The sequence below is a fragment of the Heterodontus francisci genome, chromosome 10, assembly GCF_036365525.1.
Source record: "Heterodontus francisci isolate sHetFra1 chromosome 10, sHetFra1.hap1, whole genome shotgun sequence".
Classification (NCBI taxonomy): Eukaryota; Metazoa; Chordata; class Chondrichthyes; order Heterodontiformes; family Heterodontidae; genus Heterodontus; species Heterodontus francisci.
In genome coordinates, this window is record NC_090380.1 from 83586638 (window position 1) to 83613151 (window position 26514).

Here is a 26514-nt window from a genome sequence, read left to right on the forward strand (position 1 = left end):
GGCAGCCAAGAACAGGTTTAACACCCTAGTTAACACAGCAAAGTAAAGGGGTCTATATTTTCTCAGCTGCTAATGTCACACATATCAATGTCTTTCCCTTATCCAGCAAAATGAGCTGGAAATAGGTCAGGACCCATTACATCCAGTTGTTGCCTGCACTGGGAGCTTCCATTAGGCATGTAAGACAAGGACTCCCTACACTGGGATGTTTATATTTTCCTACCCTCACTGAGATATAGCAGAAGGCAGGAATGACTAGTGAGATGAAGCATACCAGTCTCCTGAAAGGCACAAATGAGTACTACTGGGATATCCAAACTAGGGAAGCAGTCTGGACCACTGAAGATGGTGATCAACAAAAATAAATTGCTAGTATCAACATACTTGATAAGTGGGCATAAAAAGCTATTTCTGGAGGTGTAGTGTTGAAGGGGAGGGGCTGGAAGGAGGGGAAAGGAAATGGGAGCATTGTTCCCAGATGGCCGCCAGCTGCCATAGTTTTCAGAAATGTGGAACATCTGAGAATAATATTTACTTGAACAAGGTCTGAAGATCAAATCATATCTATTTAACTCCACTGCAGCAAGGAATCAATGCTTTCCAGAGAGAAGTAAAAGGGAAGATGATTGGAAAGAGTAACAATCTTTCCCTCAGCAAAGGAACAAGAAATGTAAGCTTGGATTGTGCATGAAAGGCCATTCTGGAGGCAGATGTTCCATCCCAGGAGAGGAATAATATATATATATATATATATATATATATATATATATAGAGCAAATAGTCACTTAGTTGTACAGAACTTGTGTATTGCTGAAAAAAGAGAAATGCTGTTGACGCTTTTCATCTTGCAGTCATCAGTACAGAAGCAAGAATGCCAAATTTCTAAGGGAGCAACAATTTAGACCGCACGAGAAAAGGGTGTTGATTGGTTGGCAAGTCAACTGATTCTCCACAGCAACGCCTCAATAACTAAAGAACTATTTCCCCAAGGCTTCGTTTAATTCAAAAATGTACAGTGCCTGGACATGTTCCTTTTGCCTGCAGAGGACAGGTCCCTGCGTATGAATTTACGTATTTTCTAGCAAGCATAAGTGAGCCACATTGCATGCCTGACTAATAATCTTAAACTGGCTGTGAATGTCACTCTTACACACTCAGGATTGCTCAATCGCAGAATCACATCTATTGTTCGACACGGTGTTCTAAATTTTGCAAGTACGAGCTGGCAGAGTGAGTCTGGTCATTGCATTTGATATGATCAGTCAGTCATTAGGACACAGGTACCTTGCATCGCACCGGCACTGGAATTCGTATACCACATTACTCATTTGTGTGGTAGGCACAGCATCTTTTTGGTGAAAAATACAACTTGTATTGCTACTGCATAGTAGCAGCGTGAATTGGCTGGCTTCACCTGTTGCTCAAATTTTCAGATCCCTTCCCCGTCCAGGGTAATTTGAGGTAGACTGAGGCACCACAGGCAGGAAAGGCAGTCCTCACAATCCCCCAGGAGGGCCTTCCCCCTTCGACCATACTCAATTTTAATTTGTACTTACCTCTAAGAGGGCGTCTCCATTTTGAGGCACCCCTGAGGTCTCTGACTTGCCTCCAGCACCACCTCTCCCAGTGGTGGTGCTGAGGTTTCAGAGCTGCCGGTCCTCTGATTGGATGACATTCCTAGTGGGGAATCAAAAATCCAAATCACTGCTCCATTTATTGCAGTGTTGGACTTGAACATATATTAGTGCTAATATACCCAGCATTAGTACTCTAGTGGCAGGCTTGTTTTTGTAAAAAAAAGATTAACAGTGCTGGAAATATGACTGGAATCATATTGAAATTTGTAATGCATAAACCTACACTCTGCCATATAATTTTAACCATCTGCAGTAACAAAATATGCTGGATTCAGAAAAAAATTTCAGAGGCTCACCAGCACAAATGTCGACATCAAATGTGGCTTTCTAGAATTATAAAGCACTCTTTAAATGATTGCATTTGCAGACAGCTTTACCTTCAGCATTGTGCAAAATAAAAACAAATATTGAATTAATGTTCCAAATGAGAACCAGGAACTGAGAAGTACCCAGAGAGACCATGGTTTCTGCTTTCAGGAAAGCCTAAAGTAACCCATTAAATGAGCAAACGTCCTATTATTGGACATAGACTAAAACTGTCACTTCCAGTTCATGTGGGAATGAGCGTCATCCCTTGGTGTCAGCTGAGTGATGTGTATCAAAATAAAAAGGTGCTGGGTCCCCTCCAGCCCCTCACTCAAATCACCATTATTCATTAGCGTCTCTCGATAGTGAGCACTGGCAGGGTATTTAACTTTGCAGGGGGGAAGGGATCATAACCCAAGACTGATTCAGTTTTCCTTGATGCTCAGACATAATTCACTGAGGTCCCAAGCTCAATTCCCACTTTGTGTTGAATTAGTTGACTTCAGTCATGGCTGCAGTTGTGGTGCTACATTTGGCCTGTGGCCTTGGATTTTATGGAAGTGCAAATTAGTCGGGGTTCCTGATTGCTACCAGAGATCCCTGCTAAAAATGCACGTGTAGACAATGGTTTCAGGAGAGCAGGAGGGAAAATTGGTAGAGAAAAAATAAATTAAAACACAAAGCTACAGAGCAACTACAGCTGGGAAAAGGTTTCAGCTTGGCAGATTTATTTGTGGAGCTTGGCATCTTCTGCTTTATTGCCCCATATATTCTTACTAAAAAATTTATAAATCCTGCCAGAAATCATTTCACTGGTAACCTTTTACAGTTCTTGATGTGAAGGAACACATGCATCTTCCGTGTGTGTACGAGGTCCAAAGGTGAGGACATGGCAGTGCAGCACTGATTTGCCTACAAATTAACAGACTTCTGTCATTCTGGCAAGAACTACAGCTTTTCCTAAGCATTCAGTGCACAATAATTCTGCCGTGCATCATCTATAAAACATGATCTTGTGCATTTAAAAAAAATTATTGATGAAGGAAAACAGCTTATACAGAAACAAAAATATACAGACGTCTACGTGAATGAGGACTAATTATGCTGTCCGCAGGGGAGATCTTTTACATGACCCCAGGTGAAAAAGTTATGAAAAGTCAAATGCGAGTTACGAAGACCACAGCTGGCAACTGCACAGTGTTCCAAGATTTGTACGAATGCAGCCAGAGATTCCAGGAATTGTTTTCTTTCCTTCTCTACAGAACAAACAGAACCTGCCAGATGTTCTTTCTCTGGTGCAAAAGCCTATCAGAGCTCAGCAGTCTCAGCAGGTTGAAACCAAGGGCAACGTGGGGATACCTGGTGATGGCTTTGCTCACCTGACTGGAACGTTTAATACTGTTTATTCAATCAGTCTGTAATGCCATCTTTTTTATTGGATCTTTTGAATTTAAAAAGGGATTTCAATATTGCCAAATTCTACATCTAGATTTCAATGAAATGCACCCAAGACATCCTTAATCTGCTTAAACCTCAACTCATGTTTAAATAATATTTCACATCTGCGATGCATTTACAAGATACAAATACAACTAAAGCTAAACGATTCATCACATTATTAATTTTCAGTGCTGAGTATTAGATACAATGCAAAAACTACAAAAGCTCAGCAAAGGCTGAGGTTCACAAATGCAGCTCGTCCAATGAATGGTTCGATAGGAAAATTAAGTGTCCAATGTGTTCCTGAGACATGCAGAGTAGGAAGTACCATATTTAATGTCTGTACTGTTAATCACAGCCAGTGATGGGCAGACAATTGGCCTCAACACCAATAGATAGAGAAAACTCAAGTCAGTGTTCCCACTTGTTCTGACTATCCACTGACTGCTGATAGAAAGCGTATATTGTGGATGTCGAGAGAAAACAGAATGTGTCTGTGGAACTCTTCATTGTCAAGCAGCCAACTGGCCCTCAGAATTTAGGTTCACACATGAAGAAACACAGGAACAGCAGTAGGCAATTTAACCCCTCGAGCCTGTTCTGCCATTCAATGAGATCTTGGCTAACCTGCAACTTAATTCCATTACTGACTGTCGACCTAAATCCCTCTTTGCCCTTTATCCCTTAGTTTTTTGTTAGCCTAAGGTATTTTTAATCTCATATTTAAAATTAACAACTTATCAAGCATCAATTGCTGTTTACAGAAGAGTTTTCCAAACTTCTAACACCCTTTGTGTATAGGAGTGTTTCTGAATTTCACTCCTGAAATTTCTGGCTCTTAATTTTAGACTATGCCCCATAGTCCTATATTCCCAAACTAGCAAAAATAGTTTCTCTATCTACCCTGTTATACTAATATCTTGAAAACTTTGACCAAATCACCCAAACCCTTCCAAATTCCATGGAATACAACCCATACTTGTGCTCCACCCCTAGGTACCACCCCCAACCCTGTACTCCATCCCCCTAAGGACCACTTGTCATGGCCGTCGGGTCACAGCTGTGGCCACTGGCTGTCCAGTGGAGGGGTTGTCCCTCCACAATAACGGACTGGCAACTGTGACCTTTTTAATGTGAAAATTGTTTTAAAAAATTCTCTTCAGAGTGCCTCCATCATGAGGCACCCTCTCTCTCGCCCACATTGACAGCTCCCACCTCAGACGGCAGGACTGCCAATGCATCACTGCTGGGGGCCTCCTCTTGTCCCTCCAGCTTCAGGAGCCTGCCCGCTTCCTTAATTGGATGGTGAGCACTCTTGTTCACCCAATGTCAGGGTCCCAACCCCAAAAACAAAAATTCAGCCCTAGGTATCATTCTGGAAAATCTACTCTGCACTCCCTCCAAGGAGTGCAGAGTAGATTCTTCCGAATGTGTGATGCCCAGAACTGCTCACAATACTCCAGGTGTGGTCTAACCAGGCCTTTGTACAGCTGAAGCATGACTTCCACCCTTTTGTATTCTTGTCCTCTAGATATAAAAGCCAGCATTCCAATACACTATGTTCTGTACCTGTTCACAACATTTTAATGATTTTTGTACCTGGACCCTCCAAATCTGTTTGGATCTCCACTGTTTCTAAATATTCACTATCCTGTTCTATCCTTTTCAGGTCCAAAGTAGATGACCTCACATTTGCCTGCACTGAAATCCATTTGCCATAGTTTTGCCCATTCACTTAATCTATCAAGATCTCTTTGTAATTTTATGCTTCCATCTACACTGCTGACATTGCCTCCTATCTTTGTGTCATCAGTAAATTTGGATACGTGACTTTCTATCCCATCATTCAAATCGCTACTGAATAGCGAATATCTGAAGTCCCAACACAGATCCTTGTGAGACACCACTAGTCACTTTTTGCCAATTAGAGTGGTGCCCATTATCCCTACTCTCGTCTTCTGCGACTCAGCCAATTTCCTAACCAGGTCAGTAATTTGCCTTCAATTCCATGAGTTTCAACTTTAGCTAACAGTCTTTTATGAAGGACTTTTCAAATGGTTTGTGGAAGTCCACACAAACAACATTCACAGATATTCCCTTGTCCACTACTTTAGTCAACTCTTCAAAAAATTCATGATATATCCTTTCCAAATCCACACTCTCTCTCTCTCTGATTGGCTGAAAATTTAAGGTGGTCAGTTACTCTATCCTTAATTATATGAATTTTCAGACAACAGATGTTAGACTATAATTCCTTCGTTTCTCTCAATCAATTATCTAGTGGAGTGACATGAATAATTTTCTAGTCTAAAGGAACAGTTCCCGAATCAAGAGAATGGCCATTTAGCTCCTCTGATGGCTTCGTAAAGTTTCCATATACCTGAGCCATGGAGACCAGAAAATCCTACATTCAACTCCTGATCCATGTTAACTTGGTTGATCTCAACTATTGTGACTATAAAGGAATATTGCAACTGACCTGACTGTACTCCTGCACTACAGATGCAATGCAGACAGAACGTTCAGAATCCCATATTCTCTGTCACAAAGACAGCCTATTTGTACCGCTATAAAATCACTCATCTCCATCCTAGTCAAAACCCTCATCCAGACCCTTATCACCTCTGGACTCGACTACTACAATATTCTCTAGATTAGCCGCCCATCTTTGTAAACTGCAACTCAACCAAAATTCTGCAGCCTGCACCAAGTCCTGCTCATCCATCAACCCAGTCTTCGCTAAACTGCATTAGCCACAGTCCTCCAACACATTAAAATTTAAATATTTCATAATCATGGTTGAATTGCTCTATGGCCCAGCACTTGCCTATCTCTGTAGTCCAACCATGAGAAAGAAAGAAAGTGAGGAATTATAGAGGCAGAGAGGGGAAAGCTATTTATTTAGGAGAATGGTCATGTGGAATATCAACACCGAAACAGACTAGTTGGGACAGATGGCAATTGATGGTTTCATAAAGACTGAAAATTCAGGGTGCGCTGGCGGCACTTGAACCCCCAACATGCTTCTAACTCTGGGCCACCTGAGTCATACAGTCCCGAATGCACTTGGGAAAACTGCCACACTTTGGATGCAAGGCCAGAAGAGGCCTCCTAACTGGTTCTGGAGGCGGCTCACTGACCTGAAACGTTAACTCTGCTTCTCTCTCCACAGATGCTGCCAGATCTGTTGAGTATTTCCAGCATTTCTTGTTTTTATCACCCCCTAATTGGTGCTCGTTTCCTTGAAAGCCAGACGGAGCAGGAGTGTTCTTTCCAGCCATACAAGCAATCACTGGGCCACCCTTGCCTCGGACTAGCCTTCCCCTATCCATGACACAATCGCCTCGGATCTCTGCTCATCACTTACCTTGACAGGGTACTGTTTGCCAGGGTCCCTGATAGCAGTCTGCTACCACGTGATTTCCTGCATCGCAACTGGCCCTCCTGTAATTCCCTTTAGGCAGGAATGCAATTTGAAATGAAGTCTGGTAACTGAAATGGCCTGGGCTTCATGCCAACACGGCCACCTGAGATTTCCACTCGTGGCCCCCCCACACCCCCACTCCATACATGCCCCGAGTTAAAATCAGAGCTAAAGTTTGGAGAATTATCAGTTATTTCATAACTGCACACTGATGGGGTTTAAATGTATTAATATAATTCAGGTCTCCTGGCACAGCGTTTAATTTAAATGAGTAAATCTTTGCCAGCAGCTCATCATTCTGGAAGCAGGTGTCCTGGTGCAGAATGTACGTACAAATAAATGAAAATTTAATAGTAGCTGCACCAGGGACACTCAGAAATACAGTCAGTTACATATTTAACAGTTCTGGAAACTTATTTTCTTTAGCAGATTATGACTTTTGTGAATCAAACCTTCCAGCCCATGAATTATATGAGACTATTCAATGGACCAGAGGGACATGCAACAGGGAAATAAAACAGCATTTTCTCTGCCATTGTATATTTTTCAATTTTGAACACTCAGAATTGATCTGCTGCTGTTGACTGCTGTTCTGTTGTGAAGTGTTAAACTGGCTTGCCAACAGCCATTTATGCCTGATAAATGACTTTCGTTTGAAGAGCTAATTTGAATTTCTCTATTTCCCACCTCCCCAACTCTGTTCCCATTAATTTTCTCCCCTTCCCATCTCTGCCAAAGGCTATTTGTTGGGTTTAGTCCAAGGTATCACCCCTCTCGAGTACCTAGTTTAAGTGTGAACCTCAACAGTGGAGTCAACAGGCTATAGCAAGCTATTTAACTGGAGGCAGCCTGATGAAGGGCTTATAGAGGTTTTTCAAGTGAGGCCATTCATTTCTTGCTCTTAGAATGAGCAATGGCAGAGAGAAAATCTGGTAGTGCCCTCAGATACCCCGTTTCTCACCTGATTCAATTTTCAGGTAGGCCTTTAAATGGGCACACAGCACTCTGGCCTAAAACAGTCAACTCTATGCAGAAGCCAGACGATGTTCCATGGTCCAAAACTGGCAAGCTGCAGCAGAACACCCATTTGGCACCCACAGCTTGTAGGTTAGATTTAAATATGGCCCAAACCAGGAAATAGTTTATTCTGCCCTACTCTGGCCTTGGGCATGTGCCAGTGCCAGTATCATAGATTCTTCATAAGCAAGGGGGTAGAAGGTTATTGGGGGTAGGTGGAAATGTGACGTAATCAGTTCAGCCATTAACTTATTGAATGGCAAAGCAGGCTCGAAGGGCCGAGTGGCCCACCCCTGCTCCTAATTCCTATATTCGTATACTGATACTCTTCTCACTGGTGCCTGACTAAGTCATGCTCCATTTTTATTATATGGGTTTTTGGAGGTTTTGGAGATTGCATTCCATTATTCTGCCCATTTACTTTTAGAGCTATTAGCTGATAGTGGCTAACTAAGTCAAATTTTATTTGTGTTAATTGGTTTTCTAGGATTGTTACTAGTATTTTGGGAACTGAAATAAGACTCTATTCATGTTTCTGTCAAAACCATAACTCAGGCCTTGGCAACGATGGATTTACTGCTACCAGAGTACTCCCACTGTCAAAAGCAGCTTTGCTATCACTGTCCCAACTATCATTCAACTCAGCACTGAACCTGGAACATGGCTGTTCTGTATGCTCAGAGTCAGAGTCCTCAAGGCAACATTTGAAATTCTTAGAATACATTTTCATAATGCGGTCAATTCCTATTGCCTGGATCCCACTCAGTTCACAGCACTACTAAAGATAAACTTATTCCATGCAAATCTGATGCCAGCAAAAATCCAGTTTTTTTTTTATACAGTAAATCAGCTTCCGATAGAATTCATTGGATATTGTGTGACCTCAGTACGTTGCACATGTGCAACATTCAAAATGGCATAGGATGAACATGCAACTATTTTCAATTCAGGGGTCAGCCTACACAGCTTGTAAATACAGGAGGTGTAGTGCATGTAGGCTGCTCTCCCGAGACCAGGGCCCAAATGCATTCTTAAAGAATAAACAAAAAGCTGAAACAAATAAAAAGACAGCCTGCTTAAAACAAATTTCAATTGAATGAAGGGGCATTGCTGCTGAGTATACTTAACTCCAGATCTCTTGCAGAACACTTCAGCTGATTTTCATGCTGTATTTGCCAATGCTCCTGCTATGGATCTGGTCGGCTCAAAACCTCTTCCAGTAGTAAAAAGGTAAATGCCAAAAAAAGCTCATCTCGTGCTACATATTAACGATTGTGGGACGAGATTAAGATTTCATAAAGGAACTTCAAGTTAATTAATACTCAGCTTTTTTCTTGTATTTTTAAATTAGCTGTGCCTCTCAGTTACACTGGAATCAGGAAACAGAGCTGATTAAAACACAAAATGCGAACAGAGTCCCTTAACTCAAAGTTCCGAAGAAGGGTCACTGACCCGAAACGTTAACTCTGCTTCTCTTTCCACAGATGCTGCCAGACCTGCTGAGTGAATCCAGCATTTCTTGTTTTTGTCCCTTAACTCAAGGTTCGTTATTCAAGGATAAAAACTAATTGAGAAACAATTTCTTTAGAAACCAGACAGTAAACACATTTCAGTGTAACATCAATGATGAGGTGTTTATTGCCACGAACTACAATGACTGGTTATGCTTATGCTGAATGGAAATAAAGCTGAAGATTCGTTTCAGAGTTTAGCACCATATCTGGTTGCGAATCTGCCATAGCTCCTATAATGACACTATGCAATGCTGGTTCTGGGACTGCAGTGTTTACTGATCTCCCAGCACCACTCACCCATTTATACTATTCTTCATTAAGCACCAGGCAGATGCACAGCCAGTGAATCTGGCAGCAGCTTATAAGATCCAGTTTTTTTTTTAAAAAAAAGGTTCACTAATGCAAATGGAGTCTGCTAACTTATATTTCTAACTGTAGCCAATGAGGAGGAAGCTTATGATTGCTACTAGTCACTGTTTTTAAAATGTAAAAATGTTTTTACTATAGTCTGTAGCAGACACATACCTGTCAAAAACCACTAACTAGAACTGAACGAAAATTCAAACCGCGCCTTCATTTTATTGAAGAAAGGATCAAGAACAGAGACACACCTTTTAGTTTAAACAAGCCTTCACTACTGATGTGGTTTTTTTTGGGAGATCATCCCTCTCATTTTCCCAAACCAGGCACAATCCAGTTTACATATTTTCTGCTCAGATTTTCATTTCTTTACATGAGGCAAATTCACTTTCATCTTCAACAAAAGATCTAAGGGGAAATCGATAAGCCAGCAATGTTCAGATCTGATTTTATTTAACCTTTTAGCAAAAATTACAAGGAAGAGAAAAATCAAAAGGAAGAACATTAAAGGAAGCACTACTTTAAGGAGGCAAATCAGGCCCAAACTGTTCACTCCAAATGTGCGTGCGACTTCATATTTAGAAACTAAAATTTAAAAAAAACTATTTTTATTTCAGTAATGCAGTGCTGGCATTAGCTAGGACTTTATTTGCATTCAAAATAGTTATTGCATCATAATACTAAGCAAAAGATAGAAGACTTTACATTGAAATAACTACTGGAAGTATGTTAATTATCCTCCAACATCCCAGTATTCTTTTACAAATGCATTATAGGTTGTTTCTCTGAACATTTGTAATAGGGGAGTATGGCAAGTTGCATATCAGTAATCGAGTTACATGCATGATGCTTGTACTTGTTACTCAGGAGAATGGTGGATAGGCATGATAGCGAAAGCCGCCACTGTGTGCTAGTGGTGGAGGGTGTGAAAGTCGAAGGTGGTGGATGGGGTGCCGATCAAGCAGGCTGCTTTGTCCTGGATGATGTTGAGCTTCTTGAGTATTGTTAGAGCTGCACCCATCCAGGCAAGTGGAAAGCATTCAATCACACTCCATCCATCTCTGCCTCCTCCTGTGGTTCCCAGCATGACTGTCATAGTCGTAGAGAGATACAGCACTGAAACAGGCCCTTCGGCCCACCGAGTCTATGCTGACCATCAACCACCCATTTATACTAATCCTACATTAATCCCATATTCCCTACCACATCCCCACCTTCCCTCAATTCTCCTACCACCTACCTACACTAGGGGCAATTTACAATGGCCAATTTACCTATCAACCTGCAAGTCTTTGGCAGTGGGAGGAAACCAGAGCACCCGGCAGAAATCCACATGGTCACAAGGAGAACTTGCAAACTCCACACAGGCAGTACCCAGAACTGAACCCAGGTCGCTGGAGCTGTGAGGCTGCGGTGCTAACCACTGTCCCGCCCATGATACCAGTCTTCTGCCAATTCTTTTCATTCCACATGACAGCAAAAAATGGCTGAGTGCACTGGATACACAGCAAAGGCTATGGGCCCCAACAACATTCGGCTTTAACGCTGAAGACTTGTGTTCCAGAACTAGCAGAGTCCTGAGCCAAGCTGTTCAAGTACAATAATCTGCTCACCAATGCTTAGTTTGGGTTCTGCCAGCACCACTCAACTCCAGACATCTTTTCAGCCTTGGTCCAAACATAGACAAAAGGGCTGAACCCAGAGATGAGGTGAGGTGACTACCTTTGACATCGAGATAGCATTTGACCTGGTGTGGTATCCAGAAGCCCTAATAAAATTAAGGTTAATGGGAATTGTTTTGGTCCAGGCTAATCAGACATGCATCTCCACGTTGATGCCTTGGAATGTGAAAGGTGTTCAAATGGTGGCGGCCATCTTTAGCTGTGGCAACGTCTTTGTAAAAGGAGTGGTGTAGCATCTCCTATGCTTGCATGGACAAATTTGTCACACGTCTGTTCTCACCCCTTCCCCTCCTTCCCTGGGTTTCTCTTGTCCTCACATTCCACCCCACCAGCCTCTGTATTCAACAGAATATACTTCGCTATTTCTTCCACCTCCAGCGTGATGCCACCACCAAACACATCTCGCACTCCCTTCCACTAGGTGGGAATGTAAGCTGTGAGGACACAAAGAGGCTGCAAAAAGATATAGACAGGTGAAGTTCATGGGCAACAAGGTGCCAGATGAAGTATAATGTGGGGAAGTATTAGGTCATTTACTTTGGTAGTAAGAATAGTGTTACAATCAGGTGAGGAGGGGTCACAAGGCTCCCCCCTCTTGTCCTTCCTCTTGTTTGACTGCAACAGATTTTATGGGGGTTTTTTAAAACAGTGGGTGTGCTTACCACTGCAGTGAGTGTTTTACTTTTAGCTTATCGTAAAAGAACCAAACAGGTTTTCTTGAGTTCAAATAAGAAAGAGGTGAGTCTATTACACTTATAAATCTAAACCCAAACTAAGAAAAATAATAAAATTATGCTGCACTTTCACTCACACACAAACACACACCAAAAGAGTACAGAGTGATGAGGATTTGGGTTGGATGAGAGTCCAGAACAAAGAAAAATAACACAAAGTCTGTGCTGTCTGATAGGGGGGGGGAGAAAGAGAGACAGAGAGAGCGCGAGAGAGAGAGAGGGGGGGGGGGGGCGCGCGGGAGAGAGAGAGGGGGGGGCGCGCGGGAGAGAGAGGGAGAGGGGGGGCGCGCGGGAGAGAGAGGGAGAGGGAGCGCGCGCGCGGGAGAGAGAGAGAGGGGGAGCGCGCGCGCGGGAGAGAGAGAGAGAGGGAGCGCGCGCGCGGGAGAGAGAGAGAGAGGGAGCGCGCGCGCGGGAGAGAGAGAGAGAGGGAGCGCGCGCGCGCGGGAGAGAGAGAGAGAGGGAGCGCGCGCGCGGGAGAGAGGGAGCGCGCGCGCGGGAGAGAGAGAGCGCGCGCGCGGGAGAGAGAGAGCGCGCGCGCGGGAGAGAGAGAGCGCGCGCGCGGGAGAGAGAGAGCGCGCGCGCGGGAGAGAGAGAGCGCGCGCGCGGGAGAGAGAGAGCGCGCGCGCGGGAGAGAGAGAGCGCGCGCGCGGGAGAGAGAGAGCGCGCGCGCGGGAGAGAGAGAGCGCGCGCGCGGGAGAGAGAGCGCGCGCGCGGGAGAGAGAGCGCGCGCGCGGGAGAGAGAGCGCGCGCGCGGGAGAGAGAGAGCGCGCACGGGAGAGAGAGAGCGCGCACGGGAGAGAGAGAGCGCGCACGGGAGAGAGAGAGCGCGCACGGGAGAGAGAGAGCGCGCACGGGAGAGAGAGAGCGCGCACGGGAGAGAGAGCGCGCGCACGGGAGAGAGCGCGCGCACGGGAGAGAGCGCGCGCACGGGAGAGAGCGCGCGCACGGGAGAGAGCGCGCGCACGGGAGAGAGCGCGCGCACGGGAGAGAGAGCGCGCACGGGAGAGAGAGCGCGCACGGGAGAGAGAGCGCGCACGGGAGAGAGCGCGCGCACGGGAGAGAGAGCGCGCACGGGAGAGAGAGCGCGCACGGGAGAGAGAGCGCGCACGGGAGAGAGCGCGCGCACGGGAGAGAGCGCGCGCACGGGAGAGAGAGCGCGCACGGGAGAGAGAGCGCGCCTGCGAGACGGAGCGCACTCTAGAGAGCACGAGAAAGCGCGCGCGCGTGCAAGAGAGACAGCACGCGTGCGTGCGAGAGAGAGAGCGCGAGACAGAGAGAGCACTAGAGAGAAAGAGAGAGAGAGTGAGTGCGAGCTGGGGAACTCCACTACAAACCTTCCGCAAACCCGAGAAAGCAATACTAATAAACCTTACTAATGCTCATAAATCTTATTAATACTGATAAACCCTAATACTTAATACACCTTACTAGAAGTAATAAACCTTACTTCAAAAAGAAAGATTGATAAGACACACCAGTTTATTCCGTAGTTTAACTAAGATAACTTGGAAATACTCACCAGCCATCACCAACCTACTTCCCTTTGATGTCAGTCTGACAGTGGCAGCAGCAACAGCTGGTCCCGCTCCGCTCCCGCCATTTCCCGCCACTCTCAGGTGAACGGAGAAGCAGCTGGACACCATTCAGAATAAAGCAACCTGCTTGATCGCCATCCTATCTATGATCTTAAACATCACTCCCTCCGCCTCTTGTACACCATGGCTGCAGTGTGCACCATCTATAAAATGCACTGCAGCAACTTCCCAAGGCCTCTACGACAGCACCTCCTAAACCATCGACCTCTATCACCCCGAAGAACAAGGACATTGAATGGGATTACCATCACCTCCAAGCTACACAGCAGTCCTGCCTTGGAAATATATCATTGTTCCTTCATTTTTGCTGAATCAAAATCCTGGAACTCCCGACCTGACAGCACTGTGGGAGCCTCTTCACTACACAGACTGTAGTGGTTCAAGAGGGACGCTCACCACCACATTCTTGAGGGCGATTAGGGATGGGCAATAAACGTTGGTTTTGCCAATGGCACCCCCACCCTGTGAACAAATAAAAAGAAACATTTTGCACTGCTAAATACAAAATCAAGGATCCCATCATGCCTTTATGTGCTCATTTGCCTGTGCTGCCATTTTTTAATGATCTATGTATATACTCTTCTACTCTTCCCCTAATCCTTAAGTTCCAGTTAAACCATAAATAACAGTGGCCCAAACAGAAATATTGCATTTCATCTGCATCTGTGTCTGACTGTTTAATATTTTCATGGGTGCTTTATTCAAAGTAGCATTATGAGAAGTTAGGAGACAGGATTTAGCACAGAATTTAAAAAAAAAACTGACTGGTTTCCCCAATTTTAATAATAATGATCTACTACAAGTTTGAATGTGTTTGCACACGTGTGTGCTTTTCCTTATTTGATAATAATGTACATATATGATACGGCATTAGAAATGGTTAGCTTTGCAAGTTTTCTTTATGAAAATGAAAGACTCATGAGTCACATGCAGCACAGCTGTGACTGATTTGTCAAATAGTTTTAATGGATAAAAGAACTACCCTAAAAGGAACTTAGTGTAATGTTCTCGTAAAGAAATTTAAATTGATTCATGAACTTTTTATGTAATGAGATGGTTAAACCATAATTAACTGCAGTTGCCACCTGTTTTTCATTTCACTGCAATTGGTTATCACTGTCCTGTGTACTTTAAGTTTCAGTAGCAGCACTATATTAAAAAATACATCAGTTTTCCTCATGGCTTTCTCCTGCTAAATTTCATTCCTTTCTCCAGTTCTGTAATTTACATCTGAAAATGAATGCAGGTATAACAAAGTTAAGCATTAAAGAGACGGTCTTGTGCAACTGCCACCCGAGAAACTAGCCTTTCTTTACTGCCTTGTGTTTTTCCCTCTCTGTTTCCTCTCAGTCATATATTCACCGTGGCTGGAAAAGTAGACAAACGAGCAACTCCAGGGCCAACTCCAGGGCCACTACTTCTCGGAACCAATCAACAAGATTGACTGCCTAATCTTTGCCCTCTCTGGGGAAAGAAGAGATAGGATAGCTGGTCTCTGCTTTGCGCTTTTTCAGTGAATGGAGTGAAATAGGACACCAAATCTGCTTCCCATCACTTTGTAATTTTGCTGCTTTGACGTTCAATGCATCTTAAATCTTTACGTCTGAAAAAAATTGAAACTTTGTCCTTGGGGCTTCTCTTCTGACTTTTTATTCAAACTTAGTGATCATTTATGGACTATTCAACCATGGGATCCAGGGCCTCATCTGACCTTATTTTCAACTGACATCCACTAATGCACTCTTCCATCAGGGCATCACTGGATAGCAATCAGGAACAGGAATTCTGGCTGAATTTTCCCTCACTTTGTTAGGGAACAATGAGGCAACTGTAGTGGGCTGCTTAAAAATCTGAAATGAACAGGATATTTGGTCTTAAAGGGCCACTCCTCAAATTCGACTGCTCATTGGGACCAAAAACAAACAAGGTGATTAAGGTTGAAATTGTGTTTGCAGAACACTTCGTCAGACTGAATGATGGGCATTAAGAGCTGGTTTCTCCAAATTGCTTTATGTAAATTGAATGATTATATTTACTGAAATCAGATTATTTTCACACTCAATGTGTAATATCAGCCAATATTTTCACACAAAATATACATCTTAGCTGAATGCTTTTGCCTTACATTACTTACATAACTTGTGTTACGGACAGGTAGTTTTTTTTTCTTCTGTACAAATTTCCATTTTTCCAAGCACCTGTCCATAAATAGCTTTGTGATTGAATTTCTTTCCCTCCCTTAAACCCAAATAGTAGATGACTATTTCAACAACACAGATTTTAAAGTTAAAAGAAAGAAGTAGGGTTTATTCATGCATTCAAACTCAGGAAGGGGTTTAACTTTGCCATGCACTCTTACAAATTTTCAGGGAAATGTTAAAGACATTCAAAAAAGGCAATAGAAACTTATCTTAACTACTAGCCAAGATGGATTTCAGTTAAAACTAGTGTCCATAAATATCAAAAAATGTGTCCAAAAGTTGGAGATCACCGATTAGAAATGCCAAATAGAGGAGTTGTTGGAGTTATCTCTTCTCTTGCAAATTTCTTTTTCTTTGCACTCTCAAAGGTAGTAATGGAGACAACTAAATTGCTGAAGTCACCTTATTTTAGACTGAGAGGGAACTGGTAGAAATCAGATTTTTCTGTTGTTTCACACAGCTTGTCTTCAGCTTGCTTTGTTTCTTGCTGGATTTTTCAAAGTGTGGTTTCTCCTTAATTTTTCTTGTTGAAAAGGCTTTAGAAAAGTCAATGCAGCTTGAAAACAAGCTGTGGCTGCTTGTAGGGTGATGTGCCTGTAGCACATGGCAGCTGTATAAAGGAGGACAGGCTGAACTCTCAAACGGTTACAGTTTCAAGTCCACGCAGGTTGGATTGGGATCTCCTGGGTCCTAAAGCTAGACTCTTTTCAGTGGCTGTCCTACCTGACCTCTCTCCTTCACTTTGACAATCAGAACATAGAAGTACAAATTTAAAACCTGCTGTATAAAATGGCAGTTGACATTAATACTCAAATGCACAACACAATTTACAAGGGGGTTCGCATCCATTTGAGACACTTGATGGGTAAAAGTTCAAAACTTCATGATCCTACACTTCAGAAAATGTTGTAGAACTTGTTTTATTAGTGTAATAAGATATTCTAATTACAGAATTTTAATACTGATGTATTGAGAATTTCAGATACATTTTCAAATATTCAAATTAAACAGGCTTTACAAACTACTAGGTCGATAATATATCTAGACTCCTTAGGAGATTTCTTGTTGATGCCAACATAGGTTACAATTACACAATATCAATTCCATAATTTTTTTATATCTCATTTCAGCAAGTAGTTTGTTCCAAGCCCTTTTTATTCCCCAATTTTATCTCTTTACTTGCTAATATTGCTGCTTTTATTCAAACACAGATACACAGGCACTAGCAGCCCTCTGGTATCTGGTCCAAGTTCCCATTCTTCATGTAGGAGACTGGAGTTTTGGCAGATAATTCTATCATTGTGGGCACCACAGCCAAGCCCAATCCTATACTTACTTCAACTTCCCAAATTATAGCAGTGCTCACTGAATCGTAATGAGGATTTTTTTTCCTTCTCTAGTCCAGGTGCACCAAGGCCAGTTGTAATTCCCCTAAATAGTGCTCCAATTGAGATTAACTAACATAGCACAAATGCAGCATTTTCTATATAGCTAAGTGCCACAACAGGCAGTACATTTATTCATTAAGGCTTCTGGGCAAAGTTTGGAGGGTGGGGTCAGGGCAGGAAGGAGGGGCTTGCTGGAATCCTTACAATTGACATCTTCTACTTTGGTGTTACCCAATCCACAGCCCTTGGCAGATGATAGATTTGCCATTTCCAGTTGCTGGGCTGCTACAAAGTTTTCACTTTGTTAGAAATGGTCATTGTGCTTTTGGATAATGCTGAAGTTCCTTTTTTGTAATGTTCAAAAAAAGTATGACAATTCCTAGAGTTAATAAGAAAAGTACATTCAATGATTTAGTTCAGCAGGCTGTGTTATATCTACTTTTCAAAAAGATATTGTCCAGGATTGCAAGTCCCAGAACTGCCTCCAACTTGACCCTTTACAGCTGGAAGAAGATTTATCAGTTCTGCACTAAACTTCTAGTTATAACAAATCTTTCTGATCAGATGTTACAGCTCAGATCAAGGAACGCTGATCCTCCAGAAATTATAGCCCTAAAGATCAGTGACTGAGTGCCATTGTTGAGGAGTATGGAGCAAACTAAAAATTTAGCATTTGTTTTATGCAACTAAAAAAAGTTGTGATAATGTAAATGAAGCAATATTAACATGGCATCGTGAGATTTAGTGCCAAAATGAATTAACAGATGATTTAAATCGAGCAACTTTTAATTAAAGAGTGCAAATGATTTACATCTAATGATGTGGTGCATAACTGGGTGTCTACCATTAGAAAAAGCAATTATGGCAAAAAATATTCAAGGAATAAAACAAAAGTGGATCACAGCTATTACAATAATGGCCACTGATGCTGGAAACCAGGATTATGACTGACTTTTAGTTGACGGTCACAATCTTAATCTCCAGTATCTATCTCAGTTCTAGCTAGGTCTCAGAGCTGGTGGGCTATGGGTGGTAGTCGCAAGTCATATAAAGCAGCACATCTGCTAGGAGCCAGAGTTGAAGGAGAGGTGGACCGTCTCAGAATATCTAATGGAACAGTGAAATATTTACACTGAGTTTATTCAGCTCATTGGAAAATGCAGATAAGACTTAAATTAAGTCAAGTTAATTGCTCGTATTAAAAAATTCTATACATCAAACTGCACCCATTTCATAGGCTCTACATGTACACAGCTTTAGTGAATAAACTACTGTTGAACTACTTATTCAATTTATAAACCCCATTATGTGCCTGAAGAAATAATTGCATCCTACTCTTGACTTGAACATACACTGTGCCTGCATTTTCACAAGTTATTAAGAGTTCGTGACAATCTGGTCACCACTACTAACTAGCTGAAATGGTCCTGTTGGCATCCTTCCATCTATGAAAGATGACGGACACGCAGCAAACAATCCATTTACATAGGGCGTCTTCTCTTGGTGCATCTTTGTTAATGGCTGTGAAGGCCAATCCTTGAGAGGCAGGTTCTGCTACAAGTGCTGCATGTGAAGCTGCCAAGTGACGCTGTGAGTTGTTGTTTTTGACATTTGGCACCTGTTGCCAAGCTGCTGTAGTAACTGGTCATCGTGGTAGTACACACCAGTCCACCGGATGTGTCGCCCTCTTTCGCCAGCTAGTGACTCCCAAGTGCGATAGTCGATCGACATTTAGGGCCTTCATGTCACGCTTGCAAGCATCCTTAAAGCGGAGCTTTGGTTGCCCCACTGGTCATCTGGCCCCAGTTACCTCATCATATGGAAGGTCCTTAGGTATGTGACCGTCTTCCATCCTACAGATGTGTCTCATCCACCGAAACTATCTCTATTTTATTAGTGCCAACACACTTGGGAGCTCTACCGCATTTTGTCCTGCCAGGATATACCCATAATGCACTGCAGACAGCGAAGATGGAAATTATTGAGCTTCTTTTCCTGGTAGCTGTAAATCGCCCATGTTTCACAGCCATACAGCAAGGTGCTGAGAACACAGGCTTTATAAACCATAGCTTGGTCCTAAGGGTCAGCTTGGTTATTCCATGTGCATTTCGCAAGTCAGCCAAAGGCAGTAGGCACTTTCCCTGTGCATGTATCGAGCTCTGCATCAAGGGGCATATTGTCTGTAACCATGGACCCAAGTTAGCAGAATTTGCTAAACACTTCCAGTGAGATGTTATTTAGTGTGATCAGGGATGGAGATGCAACACCTTGTCTCATGACCACAGTTTTCTTGACACTTATATTTAAGGAGAACAAGTTACAGACACAGGAAAGACAGTCCATGAGTCTTTGTAGCTGAATTTCCGTGTGAGCTACTAGCGCAGCATCACCGTAGAGGAACTCTCTGATCAAGACACAATGTGTTTTTGTCTTTGCTTTCAGCCTTGATAGATTGTAGAACTTGTGGTCTGACCTAGACCTATGGTCCCTCCATATCTGCAGGGAAGGTGAAGGTCAGGAATATGGAGAAGAAGAAGATACCAAATAGAGTGGGGGCTCGGACACCACCCTGTTTCACTCCATTCTTCATTCAAAATTGTTGGAAGTGGAGCCATCGATCTGTACAGCGCAGTGCATGTTGTCATTGGAAGGAGCGGATGAGACTGAGGAGCTTTGGTAGACAGAAATTTTTTTTTCAAATTCTTCAGCCCTGCTCTGCTAACAGTGTCGAATGCCTTAGAGAGAGCTACAAAAGTAAGGTAAAGTGATATACTCTGTTCCCTACACATGGGCATATGGAGATGATCATATCCACACTTGATCTGCTGGCACAGTAATGGTTAAAATATCTTGTGTTGAGGAATTATACTACAATACAGCCAAGTGTGCGCAGAATGTTAAACATCCAAGGCTTTTCCAGAAACACTGGCAAGGTATTTATGAAAATATTGAAAATGTGTCAAAATTGTCTCCGTGGGAAAACAGTATGCTGGCAAAACACCCATGGATGATTCCATTAAAATGCTTCATATAGAAACAATGACAAGATAACCAGACTGTGTCAGTGGAAATGCTGACACGATGTTCAAAAGTGAGTCTGCGACAATACTGACAAAAATATGCAAAGGTGTATCTATGGGAACACAGGCAAGATATCCTGAGTGTGTCTATGAAAATAATGACATGATGTTTAAAGGTGCACACAATGGACACAGCCAGAGATCAGTTGAAATCCTGACATTTTAAACACCTTCCCTTGACACTCAACAGCATTACCATTGTTGAATTCCACCACCAATATCCTGGGGTTCACCACTGACCAAAAGTTCAACTGGACCAGCCACATAATGCTGTGGCTACAAGAGCAGGTCGGAGGCGGACTATTATGCAAGTGACTCACCTCCTGATTCCCCAAAGCCTATCCACCATTCTCAAGGCACAAGTCAGGAGCGTGAAGGAGTACTCTCCATTTGCCTGGATGAGTACAACTCCAACAACATTCCAGCAGCTTAGCACTATCCAGAACAAAGCAGTCTGTTTGATCAGCACACTATCCATCACCTTAAACATTCACTCCCCTCACCAGTGGCACAACGTGGTACCGCAGCAACTTACCAAGGTTTCTTCAACACCACCTCCCAAACCCGCCACCTCGATCACCTACAAGCACAAGGAATGCAGGCACATGGGAACACCTGCAAGTTTGCCTCCAAATCACACACCATCCCGACTTGGAAATATATCGCTATTCCTTCAACATCCTGGAACTCCCTATGCAACAGTACTGTGGGAGTACCTTCACCACATGGACTGCAGCATCCAAGAAGGCAGCTCACCACCACCTTCTCAAGGGAAATTAAGAATGCGTAATAAATGCTGGCATTGCCGTGAATGAGTAAATCTGAAAAACCTCAAGCAGTTTATAAATTCATATCTGAACTCCAACTCCTACAATGCTCAGCCAACTTTACCTGTATATAATTTATACATTTATTTTGCTGTTTACAGTCTACCAGTAGGTTCTCCTGCTGCAGTTTTTTTATAAACCGTCTGCTGCAACTGTTTCTGATCTGTTGTTTGTGATCACTGAAGCTATTGTGATCTGCCTACAGCAAGACAGTGGAAAAATTATTTTTAAATTGTTTTCTGAGATGTAGCATAATAAATGTGAAAACCTCAGCAATGGTCCCAAACAACAGCTATATAAACACAGGCAGTTAAAAAAAAGTTTCTATACAAACACTTGCAATCAGCACAGTGCCAGATAAAACTATACAGATCAAAATATTCCAGGTTGTGTTTCTAGTCTGTGCTGAGTCAACTGATCTCAGCCATGTCCGGGTGCTGGGATTGACCTGTAGCACGGAGAGGAAAAATAAACCAGCCAGATTCCTGCCCCTGAATGCTATCTAGAGGATCCTGTTGGCAACTGTGTGCACTACACAGAAGGTAAAGACAGTATTGGTTTCAGCTGGGATGCGTCCCCACGGTCAAATGGGCTGCCACTTGAGCGACAGCCAAAGAATTATATTCCAGCATGGATCAATGCCATCAAAAAGGAAGAGAGGGAAAAAAATTAGCAAAACAAAATGCTGCCTATAAAGCCACAGCTGTATAATGCAGGTAATCCTTTTCTAAATCACTAATAAAACACAAACTGTGATGCAAGACGTGACTCCCTTCATTAATAAAGAAACAATATTTTTCTTTAGCACATCAGTTTAGCATATTACAAGGGTCCCCTGTATTGGCAATGTATCCAACAGTTTCTATGGATACAGTGCAATATTTCAAAAGATACTTTCTATGGGTGAATAGGTAATGTGTCCAGAAGCGTCTCTATGGAAATAATGGCAACGTGTCCAACGAACCTTTTCTGGATACAATGACAATGTAGCCAGGTGTTACCATGGAAATATTGGCAATTGCTCCAAAAAATGTTTTAATGGAAATATTGGCTGTATACTCAAAAGAGAACACTCAAAAAGGACTTCCCATAAACTATACAAAGCAAAGATATTTGGACAGATTTTGTTTTCTGGTTACAAAGCACCATTCACAACAGCTTTTAAAAATAGACAGAAATTTGACACTTCTGCTAATAACAAAGCTCAGTGTACACTGAGGTGCTAACTATTCATCTAAAAAAAAAACTTCGGTTTAACAGATTTGCATGACCACTCATGTTTTACATGTGTAAAGAAACGCCACAAAGAAAACAATATTGTTTTTTCAAGTCTCTATCTGCAAGCATGTGAGTTTCCATTCAATTGATCTCAACGGACAAAGAACTGCAGGCAGTACGCCCTCAAAGGCAGCTGATGAGGACCCAGAAAATGTACTGCACTGCTTATATTAACAATTAACTTTTTTTTTTGCACTTATACATGTAAATGATAAAACGGGATTTTAAAAAAAAACTAGAATTACTTTTATGTTTTCACCTGATGATGTATCAGCATTGGAGGGTGACACCCATATGCTGCACTTCCTCTTTTACATTCGGTCTGAAAAGCTCGTCTCCCTATGTTCACTGGACTCCATTTTTATAAGCAAGCTCAATGAGGGGAAGTATGTGTGATCAGTTCCCACAATAAATCTGGCTTCATTATGACTACGAGAGTCACATATCTATATTTCCGTGGGTTTATAATGTTGTCAGAATTAGGGAGCCAAACCGGATTATAGTCTACATGCTTTTAATTATGTTTAGTGGGCCCTCAGACCACAAACTCTTGCAGGTCAAAACCAGAATTATTAAGGCAGACATCCAAGATACTCATTTATATGAAAGGTCTTCCTGCTGTTGGTATTGCTGAATCCACCAAATTTACTTTTGATATCAAAGATAACAGAAAAAGCTTTTCAAATTAACAGACAGAGCAGTAAAGGAGATGTGGGCTCATTAAAAGAAACAAAGCAGGCAAAACTATAATGGGGAATGAAGAAATGGCAAATTTGTCAAATGAGTACATTTGAGTACAAGAGTACACTCTCCAGTACAAGAAATTCTATAAATAAGTCAAGGGATGTTACAACAGCCTATCAGAGACAGTGACTGAGCAATGTGTTAATCATAGAGAGTCAGCATGGTTTTGTGAATGGTAGGTTATGGCTGACTCATCTAGTTGAATTCTTTTTGAAGAAGTCATGGATGTTGTATATATGGGTATCGAGAAGACTCTTGATAAAATCCTGTACAAGAGACTATTAACAAAATAAAAGGGACATACATACACATTAGGAGTAGGAGCAGGCCACTCAACCCTTTGAGCCTGCTCCGCAATTCAATAAGTCCATGGCTGAATTAATTACTCCACATTTCCACCTACCCCCGATAACCTTTCACCCCCTTGCTTATCTATCTACTCTGCCTTAAAAATATTCAAAGACTCTGCTTCCACCGCCTTTTGAGGAAGAGAGTTCCAAAGACTCACCACCCTGAGAGAAAAGATTTCTCCTCATCATTGTCTTTAAATGGGTGACCCCTTAATTTATAAACAGTGACCCCTAGTTCTAGATTTTCCCACAAGGGGAAACATCCTTTCTACATCTACCCTGTCAAGACCCCTCAGGATCTTATATGTTTCAATCAAGTCACCTCTACTCTTCTAAATTCCAAAGGATACAAGCCTAGCCTGTCCAATCTTTCTTCATAAGACAGCCCGCCCAGTCCAAGTATTAGTCTAGTAAACCTGCTCTGTACTGCCTCCAATGCATTTACATCCTTCCTTAAATAAGGAGACCAGTACTTTACACAGTACTCCAGATGTGGTCTCACCAATGCCCTGTACAACTGAAGCTTAAGCTCTCTACTTTTGTATTCAATTCCCCTCGCGATAAACAATAACATTCTATTAGCTTTCCTAATTATGTGCTGTACCTGCATACTAACCTTTTGCGATTCATGCAGTAGGACACCCAGATCCCTCTGCATCTCATAGCTCTGCAATCTCTCACCATTTAGAAAATATGCTTTTTTTATTCTTCTTGCCAAAGTGGACAATTTCACACCTTCCCACAGTATACTCCATTTGCCAGGTCTTTGCCCACTCACTTAACCTATCTATATCCGTTTGTAGCCCCTTTATGTCCTCTTCACAAGTTACTTTTCTACCTATCTTTGTCTCATCAGCAAATTTAGCAACTATAACTTCGGTCCCTTCATCGAAGTCATTTATATAAATTGTAAAAAGTTGAGGCCCCAGCACAGATCCCTGTGGCACACCACTCATTACTTCTTGCCAACCAGAAAATGACCCATTTATGCCTACTCTCTGTTGTCTGTTAGCTAGCCAATCTTCTGTCTATGCCAATGTGTTACCCCCTGCACTATGAGCTTTTATTTTCTGCAATAACCTTTGATGTGGCACCTTAACAAATACCTTCTGGAAATCTAAGTACAATACATCCACTGGTTCCCCTTCATCCACAGCACATGTAACTCACTCAAAAAACTCCAATAAATTGGTTAAACATGATTTCCCTTTCAGAAAACCATGTTGACCCTGCCTGATCACGTTGAATTTTTCTAAATGCCCTGCTATAACATCTTTAATAATAGCTTCCAACATTTTCCCTAAGACAGATGTTAAGATAACTGGACTGTAGTTTCCTGCTTTCTGTCTCCCAAAGGTTGTAATCTCTGGATTACTCCCAGTGCCACATGCTAGTGAGTATAGGAATAGGAGGTAGAACAGATGAATGCGGGGCTGAAGAGATGGTGCAGGAGGGAGGGCTTTAGTTTCCTGGATCACAGGGTCTGTTTCTAGCAAAGGTGGGACCTGGTTGGTCCAAAGGTTGGATGGGTTGCACCTGAATCGGAACGGGACCAACATCCTTGCAGGGAGATTTGCTAGTGCTGTTGGGGGATGGGGGGGGGGGGGGGGTGGGGGGATGGTGTTTAAACTAATTTGGCAGGGGGATGGGATACAGTGGAGGTACAGTAGGGGGTGATGCTCAGTCAAATATAAAAGAGAAACTGAGTCAGTCTGGAAGGCAGTGCAAATGTAGACCTGTTAAGGCAAAAGTGAAAGATACAAGGCTGGATTGCATCTATCTTAATGCAAGCAGTCTTACTAGTAAGACAGATGAATTGAGAGTGATGGTTAGCAATAATATCATAATCCCATGTGCTATCAGAGACATGGCTGAGGGAGGGGCAGGACTGACAGCTCAATATTCCAGGGTAGAGAATCTACAGGGGAGACAGGGGAGGGGGTAAAAGAGGAGGTGGCACTGTTGATCAAGGAGTCAATTACTGCAGTAAGGAGGAATGATATCTTAGAAGGTTCCTCAAATGAGGCCATTTGGGTAGAACTTAAAAACAAAAAAGGGGCACTCACTTGGCTGGGAGTGTACTACAGGCCTCCAAATAGTCAGGGAGAGATAGAGGAGCAGATATGTAGGAAAATCTCAGAGGTGTAAAAATAATAGGGTAATAATAGTAGGGGATTTCAACTTCCCCAATATCAGCTGGGATAGTCTTAGTGCAGAAGGCTTAAAGGGGGCAGAATTCTTATAATGCATACAGGAGAGCTTTTCGAGCCAGTACGTAGGAAGTCCTACAAGAGAAGGGGCAGAACTGGACCTAATCCTAGGGAATGAAGCCAGACAAGCAGTAGAAGTGTCAGTGGGGGAGCATTTCGGGGATAGTGACCATAACGCTAAGATTTAAGGTAGTTATGGAAAAGGACAAAGATGGATCAGAAATAAAAGGTACTGAATTGGGGGAAGGCCAATTTCAATATGATAAAACAGGATCTGGCCAAAGTAGACTGGGAGCAGCTACTTGCAGGAAAGTCTACATCAGACATCAGATCAGTGGGAGTCAAAGAGGAAATAATGAGAGTTCAGAGCCAATATGTACCATTTGCCACTGCTCCGCCCATCTTACTAGCCCATCTATATCGTCCATTAAGGTGAAGGGTAGGACCAACCCTGAATGTCAAGGGATATAGAGGATCGGATCAGGAAAAAAAAAGGAGGCTTATGGCAGATTCAGAGCGCTGAAAACAGCAGAGGCACTAGAGGAGTATAGAAAGTGTAGGGGGTACTTAAAAAAGTAATTAGGAGATTGAAGAGGGGACATGAAAAAACACTGGCGGGCAAGGTAAAGGAAAATCCTAAGGCGTTTTATAAGGATATTAAGGGCAAGAGGATAACCAGGGAAAGAGTAGGGCCCATTAGGGACCAAAGTGGCAATCTGTGTGTGGA

General features: G+C 42.6%; 1 protein-coding gene across 4 annotated transcripts in view; it reads right to left on the reverse strand.

The window, feature by feature from the left end:
- Positions 1-26514, reverse strand: part of alcama (activated leukocyte cell adhesion molecule a) — a 316807-nt gene that overhangs the window by 232972 nt on the left and 57321 nt on the right. Inside the window, exons 1-2 of one of the 4 annotated variants that reach the window (XM_068040900.1) lie at positions 8953-9015; positions 6751-6837 (exon numbers count right to left, since the gene is read on the reverse strand). The exons of 2 other annotated variants lie outside the window; for them this stretch is intronic. The gene's annotated coding sequence lies outside the window, so the exon portion shown is untranslated. Of the gene's footprint in view, positions 1-6750; positions 6838-8952; positions 9016-26514 lie in introns of those variants that run through there. One more of the 4 variants, XM_068040902.1, reaches the window with a different exon arrangement.